Source organism: Bos indicus x Bos taurus, chromosome 11 (assembly GCF_003369695.1).
Source record: "Bos indicus x Bos taurus breed Angus x Brahman F1 hybrid chromosome 11, Bos_hybrid_MaternalHap_v2.0, whole genome shotgun sequence".
In the NCBI taxonomy this organism is placed as follows: Eukaryota; Metazoa; Chordata; class Mammalia; order Artiodactyla; family Bovidae; genus Bos; species Bos indicus x Bos taurus.
This window is the reverse complement of record NC_040086.1, coordinates 105,262,197-105,278,632: the sequence shown is the minus strand read 5'-3', so window position 1 is coordinate 105,278,632 and position 16,436 is coordinate 105,262,197. Positions and strand designations below refer to the sequence as shown.

Below are 16,436 nucleotides of genomic sequence, written 5' to 3'. Positions count from 1 at the left end.
GCCTGCGTTCGTGCGAGCGTTTTCCAGAGCACGCGCCAGAGGGGGACGTCTGTGCGCGCGCGTGTGTGCGCGCGTGTGGAGGGGTCGCTGAGACTGTGAGACCTGGGCTGTCTCGCACCTGTAGGGAGTCGAGCGTGAGGAGGTAAGAAGAGTTCGTGTCACTTCAGGCGGCCGCCTGTGTCCTTTAACAGGACCGAATGTGTTCGTGCCAGTTTGTGTGTGTGTGTGTGTGCGCGCGCGCGCGCGCGTGCACGAGTCCGTACCCACAGTCAGTGATATTTCGGGGCCTGACTCTACCCGCTGGAAAGCAAGGTCTGCGAAGAGGCCCTGAGCCGCGCCCTTGGGGGAGGCAGAAGGCTCAAAAATGGGGGCGAGGCCCTGGCTGCCTGGCCATGTGACTCGGGCTCCCTCCTAGAGAGCTGAGAAGAATGGGGGGATGACAGTGATGGCCCCATGTTGAGCTGCATCTTCCAGGAGAGTCTGAGGGTCTGAACCCCAACCAGCTGTGGAGAGGCCATGCCAGAGGGGGTCGGGTCTGCAGCAGGCGGGAGGAGGGCCAGGGGTGAGGAGGCCTTGCTGATGCAGACACCCTGTGCGCACCCTGTCTCCCTCTCCTAGTGCACTCCCGGCCCCCAGAACCCCCTCCTGCCCCTTGACACAACCGCCTTGTCCTTCCAGTCCTCAAGATCCCAAGTCTTTGTCCTAAGCCCCTCAACCCCCGCCTGTGCTTCCTTCTCCCTAACTCAAAGGATGACTGACGCTCCGCCCACTACCAGTGACATCAACCGTTTCCAATAGCAACTGAGGATTCTGCAGACCCAACAGCAGAAGCCCCCAGTGGGGACAAAGCAGGGTGGTCCCCACACCTAAGCGATGTCCTAAGCGGTGGAGAGGGGAGGGGCCAAGTCCCTCCCGACAGGGCCCTGGCCCCGTCCCCTGCCTTTCTCACCCCCATTCTGACTGGCCTGCCCCCAGTTCGACACAGACACTGCGGGAACCCTGGCTGCAAGGCGAGGGCTGCAGCGCTTGGCATGCTCTCTTTCTTGTCCCCTTCTCTCTCAACGCGAGGAAATCATTGCTTGGGGGCCACTGTACCCGCCTGCAGCTGCACCCACACATCCCTCTGCTCTGGGGGTGAGGTCCACAGCCTGCCGTGTGGTCTTAGGAGGGCTTGGGGGGTGTGCTCAGAGGCCCAGAGCCAGTCCCATCTTCACAGGGTCTGTGGCCTCTGGTGGCTCAGAGCTTGGAGTCTGCATGGATGCGTGGGGACAGGCAGCCAGCAATGCTGGCTCTGGTGTGGCCCCGACAGCTCCAGGTCAGTGCAGGGAGGAAGGAATTCACCAGGGGCCAAAGCCACCTGGGGGCCTGGCTCCTCCCATCCACCTCACTCCCCCAGGAGGGGGTGCTGGAGAGACTCCTATGGGGCCTGGAAAGAGAATTTCTACATATTCCCTGGCTCAGGGCTGGTTGCTACACAGCTGGAAGCTTGAACGTGGCCGTGGCTGGAGCACTCACACCATGGGCGCTGCCTGTGGCCGTCAGGGCTCTTCTTTCCCTTGAGGCCTCTTTACCAACCCAGCACTGCCTCCCCAGGCTGCCGGCATTCCAGCTTCTGCCCAGAGGCCCTCGCATGCCACCGGCCTCAGTCTTTCCCATGCTGAGTCTCTCCTGGGCTCTGCACCCCCTCTCACCTCGTGGGCTTCTTCCACACCCCCAGCAAGAGGGTGCAGCTGCAGAAGGGCTCGATCCTGCTGCTTGCTGCGAAAGATCCTGCCGTGGGCTGAGGCTGCCTGAGCAGATGCCTGCCTGTACCAAGATGCTTCAAAGCCTTGTTAAGAATATTTGGATCACCATGAAGTCCTACTATATCTAAGCTTACCAGGAGATTTGGGTAGGAATGGGGTTAATGGGCTTCCTTGCGCTAGTGGTAAAGAATCAGCCTGCAATGCAGGAGACACAGGAGACTGGGGTTCGATCCCTGGGTTGGGAAGATCCACTGGAGAAGAAAATGGCAATCTGTTCTAGGAGTCTTGCCTGGAAAATCCCAGGGACAGAGGAACCTGGTGGGCTACAGTCCATGGGGTCACAGAGAGTCTGACACGACTGAGTGACTAAGCAGCAGAGCAGCTTATAAAATCAGGAGTGCTGATAGAAGAAGTAAAGCCTGGGACTTCCCTGCTGGTCCGATGGTTAAAAGTCTGCCTTCCAACACAGGGGAAGGACTGTTCCATACCCCATGCTGCGGAGCAGAGCTCTGGAACCACAGCCAGAAAAGCCCTTGGGAACCACACAACGGAGCCTGTGAGAGCCTGAGCTCTGCAACCAGAGAAGCCCATGCACCACGCTGCATGCGGGTCCAGTGCAACTAAGAAGTGCATTTTTAAAAAGAAAAAAAGAAAGAGGGGAAAAAAAAGTGAAAATAAAGGCTTGAAAGCTTCCAGGGCTGCGCCTGCTCACAGCCATCACTAACCAGCTTCACTGGGATGTCGGTCTGGCTGGGTTGTGGGAATGCGGGACGTGGTGTTGACTGGCGGCATTGCTGCTGCCCTAGGGCGAGATTGAATGTACCTGTGACTCACACACACACACAGACACACAAAGACACACAGACACACACACACAGACACACAAAGATACACAGAGACACACACACAGACACACAAAGATACACACAGACACACACACACAGACACACAAAGATACACACAGACACACAAAGACACACACAGACACACACAGACACACACACAAAGACACACACAGACACACACACACACACACACAAAGACACACACACACAGACACACAAAGACACACACAGACACACACACACAGACACACACAAAGACACACACAGACACACATACAGACACACAAAGACACACACAGACACACACACAGACACACAAAGACACACACAGACACACACACACAGACACACAAAGATACACACAGACACACACACAGACACACAAAGACACACACAGACACACACACACAGACACACAAAGATACACACACACACAAAGACACACACAGACACACACACAGACACACAAAGACACACACAGACACACACACACAGACACACAAAGATACACACACACACAAAGACACACAGACACACACACACAGACACACAAAGATACACACACACACAAAGACACACAGACACACACACAGACACACAAAGACACACACAGACACACAAAGACACACACAGACACACACACACAGACACACACAGACACACACAGACACACACACACACAGACACACAGACACACACAGACACACACACAGACACACAAAGATACACACACACACACACAGACACACAAAGATACACACACACACAAAGACACACACAGACACACACACAGACACACAAAGACACACACAGACACACACACACAGACACACAGATACACACACACACAAAGACACACAGACACACACACAGACACACAAAGACACACAAAGACACACACAGACACACACAGACACACAAAGACACACATAGACACACACACAGACACACAAAGACACACACACAGACACACAAAGACACACACAGACACACACAGACACACAAAGACACACACAGACACACACACAGACACACAAAGACACACACAGACACACACACAGACACACAAAGACACACACAGACACACACACAGACACACACAGACACACAAAGACACACACAGACACACACACACAGACACACCCACAGACACACAAAGACACACACACAGACACACAAAGACACACACAGACACACACAGACACACAAAGACACACACAGACACACAAATACACACAGACACACACACAGACTCACACAGACACACACAGACACACACACAGACACACACAGACACACACAGACACACAGACACACACAGACACACACAAAGATACACACAGACACACACAAAGACACACAGACACACACAGACACACAAAGACACACACAGACACACACACAGACACACAAAGACACACACAGACACACACAGACACACAGACACACAGAGACATACACACAAACACACAAAGATATACACAGACACACACAAAGACACACACAGACACACACAGACACACAAAGACACACACAGACACACATACACAGACACACAAAGACACACACAGACACACACACAGACACACAAAGACACACACAGACACACACACAGACACACACAGACACACACACAGACACACACACAGACACACAAAGACACACACACAGACACACACAGACACACAAGACACACACACAGACACACAAAGACACAACACAGACACACACACACAGACACACAAGACACACACAGACACACACACAGACACACACAGACACACACAGACACACACAGACACACAAAGACACACACAGACACACACAGACACACAAAGAACACACAACACAGACACACAAAGACACACACAGACACACACAGACACACACAGACACACACACAGACACACACACAGACACACACAGACACACACAGACACACAGACACACACACAGACACACACAAGATACACACAGACACACACAAAGGACACACAAGACACACACAGACACACACAGACACACACAGACACACACCACCACACACACACAGACAAACAAAGACACACACAGACACACACAGACACACAGACACACACAGACACACACACAGAACACAAAGATATACACAGACACACACAAAGACACACACACAACACACACAAAGACACACACAGACACACATACACAGACACACAAAGACACACACAGACACACACACAGACACACAAAGATACACACAGACACACACAAAGACACACACAGACACACACACAGACACACACACAGACACACAAAGACACACACACAGACACACAAAGAACACACAGACACACACACAGACACACAAAGACACACACACAGACACACAAAGACACACACAGACACACACACACAGACACACAAAGACACACACAGACACACATACAGACACACAAAGACACACACACAGACACACACAGACACACAAAGACACACACACAGACACACAAAGACACACACAGACACACACACAGACACACAAAGACACACACACAGACACACAAAGACACACACAGACACACACACACAGACACACACACAGACACACAAAGACACACACACAGACACACAAAGACACACACAGACACACAAAGACACACAAAGACACACACACAGACACACAAAGACACACACCAGACACACACACACAGACACACACAGACACACAAAGACACACACAGACACACACAGACACACAAAGACACACACAGACACACAAATACACACAGACACACACACAGACACACACAGACACACAAATACACACAGACACCACACACACACACACACACACACACAGACACACACAGACACACACAGACACACACACAGACACACAAAGACACACACAGACACACACACAGACACACAAAGACACACACAGACACACACACAGACACACAAAGACACACACAGACACACACACAGACACACAAAGACACACACAGACACACACACAGACACACAAAGACACACACAGACACACACACAGACACACAAAGACACACACACAGACACACAAAGACACACACAGACACACAAAGACACACACAGACACACACACACAGACACACAAATACACACAGACACACACACAGACACACACAGACACACACAGACACACACACAGACACACACAGACACACACACAGACACACACAGACACACACAGACACACAGACACACACAGACACACACAAAGATACACACAGACACACACAAAGACACACAGACACACACAGACACACACAGACACACACAGACCACACACAGACACACACACAGACACACAAAGACACACACACAGACACACAAAGACACACAGACACACACACAGACACACAAAGACACACACAGACACACACACACCACCAGACACACACCAGACACACAAAGACACACACACAGACACACAAAGACACACCACACAGACACCCAAGACACACCAGACACACAAAGACACACACAGACACACACAGACACACAAAGGACACACACACAGACACACAAAGACACACACAGACACACACACAGACACACAAAGACACACACACAGGACCACACAAAGACACACACAGACACACAAAGACACACACAGACACACCACACAGACACAACAAATTACACACAGACACACACAGACACACACAGACACACACAGACACACACAGACAACACACACAGACACACACAGACACACACACGACACACAAAGACACACAGACACACACAGACACACACAGACACACACAGACACACAAAGACACACACAGACACACAAGACACACACACAGACACACAACAGACACACACAGACACACACACAGACACACAAAGACACACACACAGACACACAAAGACACACACAGACACACAAAGACACACACAGACACACACACACAGACACACACAGACACACAAAGACACACACAGACACACAAAGACACACACAGACACACCACACACAGACAAAACACAGACACACAAAGACACACACAGACACACACAGACACACAAAGACACACACAGACACACACACAGACACACAGACACACACACAGACACACACAGACACACACAGACACACAAAGACACACACAGACACACACACAGACACACACACAGACACACAAAGACACACACAGACACACAGACACACACAGACACACACACAGACACACAAAGATATACACAGACACAAAGACACACACAGACACACACACAGACACACAAAGACACACACAGACACACATACACAGACACACAAAGACACACACAGACACACACACAGACACACAAAGATACACACAGACACACACACAGACACACACAGACACACACACAGACACCCAATGACACACACAGACACACATACACAGACACACAAAGACACACACAGACACACACACAGACACACAAAGACACACACAGACACACACACAGACACACACAGACACACACACACAGACACACACAGACACACACAGACACACAAAGACACACACAGACACACACAGACACACACAGACACACCCACAGACACACACAGACACTGCCAGGACTGGACCCCTGAGTCCGGCACGTCAGATTCTGTGGTCAGGACAGAGGAATGCTGGGGTGCCGCCTCTGGCCCCCAGTGGGAGAGAGGTCCTGTCCATCCCAGGGGGAGGCGGGGAGCCTCCAGCTGCACTTCCAGGCCTGGGGCTCAACCGGAGCCCAACCTGGTTCCCCATGTGGAGGGAGCGGCTTCCCCTCCTCCCTGACTCCAACCCAAGGGCTGTCAATCACACATACAGTCCCTCCTTGGCCTTGCTCCATTGGCTGAGAGAGAGTCACGTGACTCAAGCAGAATTTCCCCCCACCCCCCACCCCAACCAAGGGACTTTCCCGAGGATTTTGAGCAAATCAGACACCGGGTGATCTCTGAAGGCTGAGTCACTTGTGGACACTCTTCCGTCAGGAGGACGCTGACAGGCAGGTGGAGCTTTTGTGCAAGTGCTGCGTCCAGACTCCCGGCCTGCGGCCAGTCAAGGGCCTGCCTCCAGACCAGGCCTGGGGAGCTGGGGCTGGCCATCTGCAGGCCTGGCCCCTGGGACTCCGTCCTCGACCTGGGGGAGCCCGAGGGCTCTCACCAGCAAGGCTGCGGACGCCCATGGTGCCATCTTGCTTGCCCTCACGCTGATTTCCATCGAACACCTTCTCCAGATGGCTCTTCTGCCCGCCTCCCCCACAGGATCCCCCTGTCCCTGTCCTCACTGACTTTCCAAACCCTAACTTCTGGGAAGCCGGCCTTCCCAACAGGTTTCCCAGGAGGCGCAGTGGTAAAGAATCTGCCTGCCAATGCAGGAGACACAAAAGATGCGGGTTTGATCCCTGGGTCAGGAAGATCCCCTGGAGTAGGAAATGGCAACCCACTTCAACATTCTTGCTGGAAAATTCCATGGACAGAGGAGCCTGGTGGGCTACGGTCCATGGGATCGCAAAGAGTCAGACACGACTGAGCGACTGAGCATGCAGACACGCATCCTCTCAATACTACAACGTCCCCGCAGGTCCCACTGTAGGGGGACTTTCACACTTCATTCACCCACAGACATTTGCTGGGCTCCCGTGGCGTGGCAGGCACTGCTCTAAATTACTGGAGTACAGCAGCGGGAAAGTGAGATTCCTGACTTAGCACACGGCAAGCAAATAAGGCTCTCAGACTGTTTCCCGCAGTGTCGCATGCTCCAAGGAAGAGAGAGGAGGGGAGGAGGGAGCTCGATGGGGCCGCACGGTGGTCTCCGCACCCCTGCAACATCTTCGACATGCGCCCCTTCAGAGGACCCCCAGTCTCTCTCTTTGTACGTGGTGGGACCGGCGGACTGCTTCTGAGAGGGCTGTGGCAGAGGGACACGTGTGGCTCTCAAGGGGAGGTCCGAGGAACAGCTGTGCTCGGGCGCCGTCCTTCCGGGGTCACTGGCTCTGAGGGAGGCCAGTGTGGACAGGCCCTCCTGCCGGTGGCCAGCACCAACTCGCCAGCTGTGGACGTGAACCCCTGTGGAAACTCCAGGCGCCCTCTGGACCCATGTAGCCTTCGAGCGTGGCCAATGTCCTGACTGTCACCTCGTGAGGGAACGGGAGCCTGAGCCATTCTGCAAACTGCTCCAGAATTCCTGACGGTGGAAACAGAGATAATACATGTTTATTGTTGTTTTGATCAATGGATGGTTAAATAATCAATACAGGTTGCTTTTTTTCTGAATTAAATGAGAGAGCAAACCATGCAAATATCTGAGGAAAGAGTGTTTCAGGGACGGGGATGCCAGAGCTTGGAGCAGGGGAGCGATGGGGGAGGCAGGAAGGAGGCCGTGGAGGTGGGGAGCGTGGTCCTGTGTCCGGCCCGATGAGGGGCCGGCTTGATTCTATGTGAGATCGGAAGGATTAGACCAGGAGAGGGACATGGTTCAGTTTAGCTTTTAGAGAGGACCATCCGGCTGCTGTGTGGATAATGAGAGCAGAAGCGGGTGGCCACCCAGGAAGTTACTAGGATAATTCGTGTTCCAGTGTAGAGACACAGATGTGACAAGATAGGGGACAAGAAGGTGAGGAGCCAAGAATAACTCCGGAGTTATTGTCCTGAGCAGCTGAGAGAATTGTGGTACTACCACGAGGAATGGACATACCCAGGTCTAGGAGGTGTTTAGAAGCAAGAATCAAGACTTTTCATTTTCTTATAAAGCTCCCACTAAGCCACAAATCCTGAATGCTTTGAAGGCTGTGTTTTTTGTTTTCATTAAGTTTCATGTTTTCCTAATTTCTCCTGTGATTTCTGCTTTGATTTATGGGTTATTTAGAAGTCTGTTGTTTAATTTTCAAATATTTGGAAATTCTCTGAATGTATTTCTGCTACGGATCACATATGTTACAGAGAACGTATATTGTATGATCTTAAATGTATTGAGACTTATTTTATGATTCATAAGGTGGTTTTTCTTGGTGAATATTCTATGAACCTGAAGGAAATTGTGCATTTTCCTGTTGTTGGGTGCAGAGTTTTAATAAATGTAAATGTTCCTCAGGGTGGTTTTATCGAGCGTGTTCCTTCATGACTGACCATGCTTACCATCTTTTCTGGTGCTTATTGGCCTTTTGCATGTTTTCTTTGGAGAGATGTTTATTCAAATATGTTGCCCATATTAACTGGGTTAATTTTCTTCTTCATATTGAGTTATAAGTGTCTTATATTGTAGATAAAGCTCTTTTATGTTTTTTTAATATTTTCTCCAAGTCTGTGACCTTAATGTGGCCTTTAACGTGCAAGAGTTTTAAATTTTGATGAAGTCCAGTTATCAAATTTTTTGGTAGTTGATTGCACTCTGCTATATGTAAAATATCTTTGCCCAATCCAAAGCCACAAAGATTTTATTTATGTTTCCATCCAAGAGTCATGTGGTTTGGGTTCTCACATTAGGTCCATGATCCGTTTTGAGTGCTTTTCTTTATATGGTAGAAGGTCAGGGTAGGGCCAGGGGTAAATTCATTCCTTTCATGCAGGTATCCAACGGACTCAGCACCATTTGTTGAAAAAAGCTGTCCTTTAATCACTGAATTTTCTTGCTATCTTTGTAGGACACCAGTTGACCATGAGTGTAAGGGTTTGTTTCTAAACTCTCAGCGCTGTTCTGTTGATCCGCGTGTCTTGTTGGCTCGGACTGCGCAGTCGTGACTATTGCAGCTCTGCACACCTAGTGTTAGCTCTCCAGCTTCATTGTTTCTCAAGATTGCTTTGGCTAGTCTGGGTCCTTTGTAATTACAAATGTAATTTAGGATCATCTTGTCAATTTCTGCTAAGATTTGATAGAGATTGCAGTATATTTATATATTAAGACAACTGCAGTCTTAAAAAATGGAGTCTTTTAATCCATTATTAATATTTAGAATATCTTTATTTTCAGCAGTGTTTTGTAGATTTTAATGTACAAAAACTTACAGTTATTTCATTAAATTTATTCCCAAGTTTTTTTTTTCTGCAATTTTGAATGAAATTATTTTCTTTATTTTTAGCCTGGTCATCAATAATATGCATGTAGAAATAAAACTGACTTTTGAGCATTGACCTTGTGTCTGTAAGCTTTCGGAATCTGTTATTAGGTCTAGTAGGTTTTTGGTTGTTCTCAACTGCTGAGCATTTTGTAGGGATCACATTGTCTGTGTGTTAATAGACACTCTCCTTTCTTCCTTCCCAGTCTGGAAGCTGTTTGTGTCTTTCTTGGGAGAGTGAACAAGACAGAACCTCTCGTTCCAAGACTGAAATGGTGAGAGCAGACGTCTATGCCGTACTCCTGATCTCAGAGGGAAAGCATCTGATTTTTCACTGTCAAGTACAATAGTAGCTATTGGGTTTTGCAGGCAATTGTAGCAGGTTAGGGAGTTCTCTTCTTTCCTTAATTTGTTGAGAGCAAAGCTAGTGGAGGTGATGGAATTCCAGTTGAGCTATTCCAAATCCTGAAAGATGATGCTGTGAAAGTGCTGCACTCAATATGCCAGCACATTTGGAAAACTCAGCAGTGGCCACAGGACTGGAAAAGGTCAGTTTTCATTCCAATCCCAAAGAAAGGCAATGCCAAAGAAGGCTCAAACTACTACACAATTGCACTCATCTCACACGCTAGTAAAGTAATGCTCAAAATTCTCCAAGCCAGGCTTCAGCAATATGTGAATTGTGAACTCCTGATGTTCAAGCTGGTTTTAGAAAAGGCAGAGGAACCAGAGATCAAATTGCCAACATCTGCTGGATCATGGAAAAAGCAAGAGAGTTCCAGAAAAGTATCTATTTCTGCTTTATTGACTATGCCAAAGCCTTTGACTGTGTGGATCACAATAAACTGTGGAAAATTCTGAAAGAGATGGGAATACCAGACCACCTGACCTGCCTCTTGAGAAATCTGTATGCAGGTCAGGAAGCAACAGTTAGAACTGGACATGGAACAACAGACTGGTTCCAAATAGGAAAAGGAGTTCGTCAAGGCTGTATATTGTCACCCTGCTTATTTAACTTCTATGCAGAGTACATCATGAGAAACGCTGGACTGGAAGAAACACAAGCTGGAATCAACATTGCCGGGAGAAATATCAATAACCTCAGATATGCAGATGACACCACCCTTATGGCAGAAAGTGAAAAGGAACTAAAGAGCCTCTTGATGAAAGTGAAAGTGGAGAGTGAAAAAGTTGGCTTAAAGCTCAACATTCAGAAAACGAAGATCATGGCATCTGGTCCCATCACTTCATGGGAAATAGATGGGGAAACAGTGGAAACAGTGTCAGACTTTATTTTTCTGGGCTCCAAAATCACTGCAGATGGTGACTGCAGCCATGAAATTAAAAGATGCTTACTCCTTGGAAGGAAAGTTATGACCAACCTAGATAGAATATTCAAAAGCAGAGACATTCCTTTGCCAACAAAGGTCCGTCTAGTCAAGGCTATGGTTTTTCCTGTGGTCATGTATGGATGTGAGAGTTGGACTGTGAAGAAGGCTGAGTGCCGAAGAATTGATGCTTTTGAACTGTGGTGTTGGAGAAGACTCTTGAGAGTCCCTTGGACTGCAAGGAGATCCAACCAGTCCATTCTAAAGATCAGCCCTGGGATTTCTTTGGAAGGAATGATGCTAAAGCTGAAACTCCAGTACTTTGGCCACCTCACGAAGAGTTGATTCATTGGAAAAGACTCTGATGCTGGGAGGGATTGGGGGCAGGAGGAGAAGGGGATGACAGAGGATGAGATGGCTGGATGGCATCACCGACTCGATGGACATGAGTTTGAGTGAACTCCGGGAGATGGTGATAGACAGGGAGGCCTGGCATGCTGCGATTCATGGGGTCGCAAAGAGTCGGACATGACTGAGCAACTGATCTGAATCTGATCTGATGACATCAATTTATGGATGTTAAACCAAGCTTACATTCCTGAAAAAAATGGTCAAAATGTACAGTGTTTTCTGTGTATTGCTGAATTCTGTTAACTAACATTTTGTAGAGAATTTTTGCGTTTATATTAATGGGAGATACTGGTCTGTGGTTTTCTAGTGATTCCTCTTTCCAGTCTTGGTATTGGATTAATACTGGCCTCATAGCATGAGCTGGAAAGTGTTTCCTCCTCTTCTGTTTCCTGGAAGAGTTTGTGAACATTGGTGTTAATTCTTCTTTAAGTGCTTGGTAGTCTTCACCAGCAACATCACCTGGGCTTGGGCTTTCTTTTGGAGGGAGGTTAAATTACTAACGAATTTTCTTATACATATATTCATATTTTCTATTTCTTCTTGCATCAGTTTTGGTCATTTGTATCTTTTTAGGGATTTTCCCATTTTATCCAAACCCCTGCACGGCGCTGTGTTTGAAGGGGCTGCTCCTCCCTCCCTGGCAGCTGAGCCTGGGGGTCACAGCTGGGCGGCCCTTCCCTGCCCGGCTGAGGCCCACAGCAGGTCCGGAGCTGGCTCTCCGGGAAGCTTGGCCTGCACGCCTGGCAGAGTTCTCTCGAGTTCCGTCCAAAGCCTCAGCCCCCAGAAAACAGTGGGACCCGTGGAGGGCGCCCCCCCCCCCGCCCCCAGCCTACAGGGAGCTTCTGACAACACGGTGCCCGCACTCCTTACCGCCCCACCCAGGGAGGGGTGGGCACAGACCCTCACTGCACACCCTCAGCCTGGTCAAGGTGGGGAGAAGCCGGCTGCCTCTGGTCTCTCTCCACGGGCTTGGCTGCTTGGGGCCGCTTCCCGCCTGGAGAACAGCACAGGGCGCCTGCCCCTCCTCCTGTGAACAGCCTCCTAAGTGCCGCCCGCCCCGCCCCTCCCCGCTCCTCCAGCCCACGTGCGGCCATCTCCCCCAGGAAGGGTGCTGTCCCGGGGGCTTCAGTGGCAGTGAGCCTCCCGCCTCGGGTGTGCCGGCAGGGTCAGGGCCAGGCCCAGGGCTGTGCCTCCACCCAGGCTCTAACCTGTGCCTTACTTGCCTTCTCCCAGCTGCTCCACAGGCCAGCAGAGGGCCTGGGGCAGACGAGGGTCACCAACGAGGAGGCCGAGGTTGAGGGTCCCGCCCGGCCCAGGGGCTCCTCACTGCCACGACGGGGCAGCCTCTTTCCCAAGTCGAGTTCGTTGGGTAAACTATTAAAACAGCTTGCTTTCACAAAGCCTTTTTATTTTCAAATAATTACACCTTCACGTGAGGTTTCGCTCAGCGCAGAGGTCCCGGGTACACCTCGCCGTCTCCTGCAATGTCTGTCCTTCTGCGATGCGAGGACGCCGTGACCAGGAGACCCTGGTCGTGCTGAGTCCTCTCTCCCGGGTGAGGCTCCCTGTGGGTTGGGGGTCCCATGGCTACAAGCATCTCCCTCCTGCTTCCTTAGGAGCCACGTGCCCCATCATCTCTCACCCAGACAGCTGCTAATTGAAGCAACTGAGTTTTGAAAGATGGACAAACTCAGTTTTCCCAGGATGCAGGGATTTCCAGTCAACACCAGGTGCTGGGATCCAGCCTGGCCTGGCGAGCGCGCTGTCTGACCAGCGAGTGGCGGAGCGGCACTGGGTGTCCCGGGTCTGCGTCCGTCCAGGGGCTGCAGCCTGCTGGCCCTGCGGCAACGAGAGCCCGCAGGCTGAGCTGAACCCAATCTGGGCTGCCCACGAATCTCCCTGTGCTCCATCCAGCTCTTTCCTAAGATTGCAGGGGAGCCTGGGAAGACCTAGTGGATCAGGCACCTTGGGGGCTGGTCTAAAAGCTGTCCCTTGAACCAGTTCTCTTGGGGGGGAGGGTGAGAAACCATGACAAACTCTCCTCCAGATGCCACCGTTTCCCTGGTAACTGATTGTACAGGGAGGAGTCCTGAGGGCATGGCTGGAACTGCCAGCAGAGTGGTGTGTGGAAGACCTGCAGAGGCCCCAGAGATGACCCCTAGAGAGGAGGGAGAGGAGGGAGGGAGGTCTCTGGGTCGGGGGCAGACAGGCCTAGGTGCTGGGCAGTAGGGGCCTGTGCTGGGGAGCCCTCCTGAGGCCCAGGAAGGTCATAGCTGGGATGGCAGGAAGCAGTGGGTTCCCCCATGGGGGGAGTGGGCATTGGGACCTGGAAAGCCCAAGGGAGGGGCTGCAGAGACCACTGGGCGGGGCCCCAGATCGAGCAACCCTCTGCAGCCCAGGCCTCCTTTGCCCCGTGTGTTGAGGGGAAACAAGCTCACAGCAATGCAGTGCTCTTTGCTGCATCCTGAGGACGATGGAGTCTGCTGACCTCAGAAATAAGCACTCAGTTATTTTACCAGCAAAAGTGGACTTTGGAACATCACAGGAACTGCGATTTGGGACACGCAGGCTATAGCAAAAGCCATAGGTAAGTCCAACAAAAAGGAGAGGAATGGTTACTTTATAGAGAAAAGTGAGGAAGGTGAGAGGTTTGGGGTTTTTTTTTGTTTTTAATGAAATCTCCCTGGGAAAGACTGCGAGTTCAGGGTGAGGATGGTTTCTCGTGGGCTAAGTCGCTGAGGTGACTTCCTCTGGGAGAAGCAGTGCGCTCGTCCTGTGGGGCCTGTGACTGACGGCCCTTTGCTGTTGCGCTTCTTCCATCGTAGTTTGTAACTGGCTGTTGACCTGGAACAAGGAAACAGCCAGTTATTTTACCCGCAACGTGGATTTATTCTGGAACAGTTAAGAACCGGAATCCAAGACAAACAAACTAAAGTGACCTTCCAGCAAGTGCTGAGAACAAAAGAAACCCTTTCATAGATGAGAAGGGGGGTTGTTCTAAACAAAGGGTCCATTGGAGAAAACCCGGAGCCGGAGGTGTGGCGGCTTTTTATTTGTTGCACTCTCATTGGCTGAACGGTTGCTGAGCCGGGAGAAAATCTCCCTCTGCCTGGGGCGTATGTAGGTCAGCACCTTCCTGTGGGGTCTGCCACTGAGGCTGCCCCTTAGGGCGATAGAGCTCCCGCTCCTGGTCTCCTGACTGCACCTCCCTGAGGGTTTCATTCACTGAGGGTTCCCTTTACTAACTTTAATAAGTCCAATGGACTTCCCTTGTGGCTCAGCTGGTAAAGAATCCGCCTGCAACGCGGGACACCCGGGTTCGATTCCCGGGTTGGGAAGATCCCCTGGAGAAGGGAACGCTACCCACCCCAGTATCCTGGCCTGTAGAATCCCACGGACTATACCGACTCTGGGTCGCAAAGAGTCGGGCACGACTGAGCGACTTTCAAACATATAGGTCCAGTGGCTTTCCTGGTGACGGCAGAGACTCTGCCTGCAATGCAGGAGACCCGGGTTGGATCCCTGAATCAGGAAGATCCCCTGGAGAAGGGAGTAGAACCCACTCCAGTATTCTTGCCTGGAAAATTCCAGGGACAGAGGAGCCCACAGCCCGGTGGGCTACAGTCATGGGGTCGCAGAGTTGGACTCGACTAAGTGCCGCGCGCGCGCGCACACACACACACACACACACACTCGATGAAGACCCCGAGGGCCCACCTGCCTGACTCTGCAGCCCTCTGTCCTCACTGAGCCCAGTCGGCCAGGCCCCAGCCCCACCCCAAGGCTCCGGGAAGACAGCGGGTCAGGTCCACCCCGAGATTCGGGGCGCCCCGCGCACGCGGCGGAGCCGCCCGGGAAGGCTCGGCCGGTCGCCCCAGGCCTTCGCGGGGGAGCTGGGCGGGGACGCAGCGCGTAGAACGCCGGGGGACCGGCTCGACCAGAGCGGCTCCTCGTCCGCGCGGCAGAGCCGGGTAACGGTCGGGCGGGCTTCTGCGCACGCGGCGTACCGGCAGCGCCGCCGCCCGGCCCCTGAGGCGCCAGCG

General features: G+C 51.3%; 1 long non-coding RNA gene across 1 annotated transcript; it reads right to left on the bottom strand.

The window, feature by feature from the left end:
- Nucleotides 1–14,997: 14,997 nt before the first annotated feature.
- LOC113901905 lies at nt 14,998–16,389 on the bottom strand. Its single transcript, XR_003513587.1, has 2 exons — nt 16,111–16,389; nt 14,998–15,237 (listed from the first exon to the last, which is right to left on the bottom strand). It is a non-coding gene; the product is annotated as an uncharacterized LOC113901905 (long non-coding RNA).
- Nucleotides 16,390–16,436: the final 47 nt, after the last annotated feature.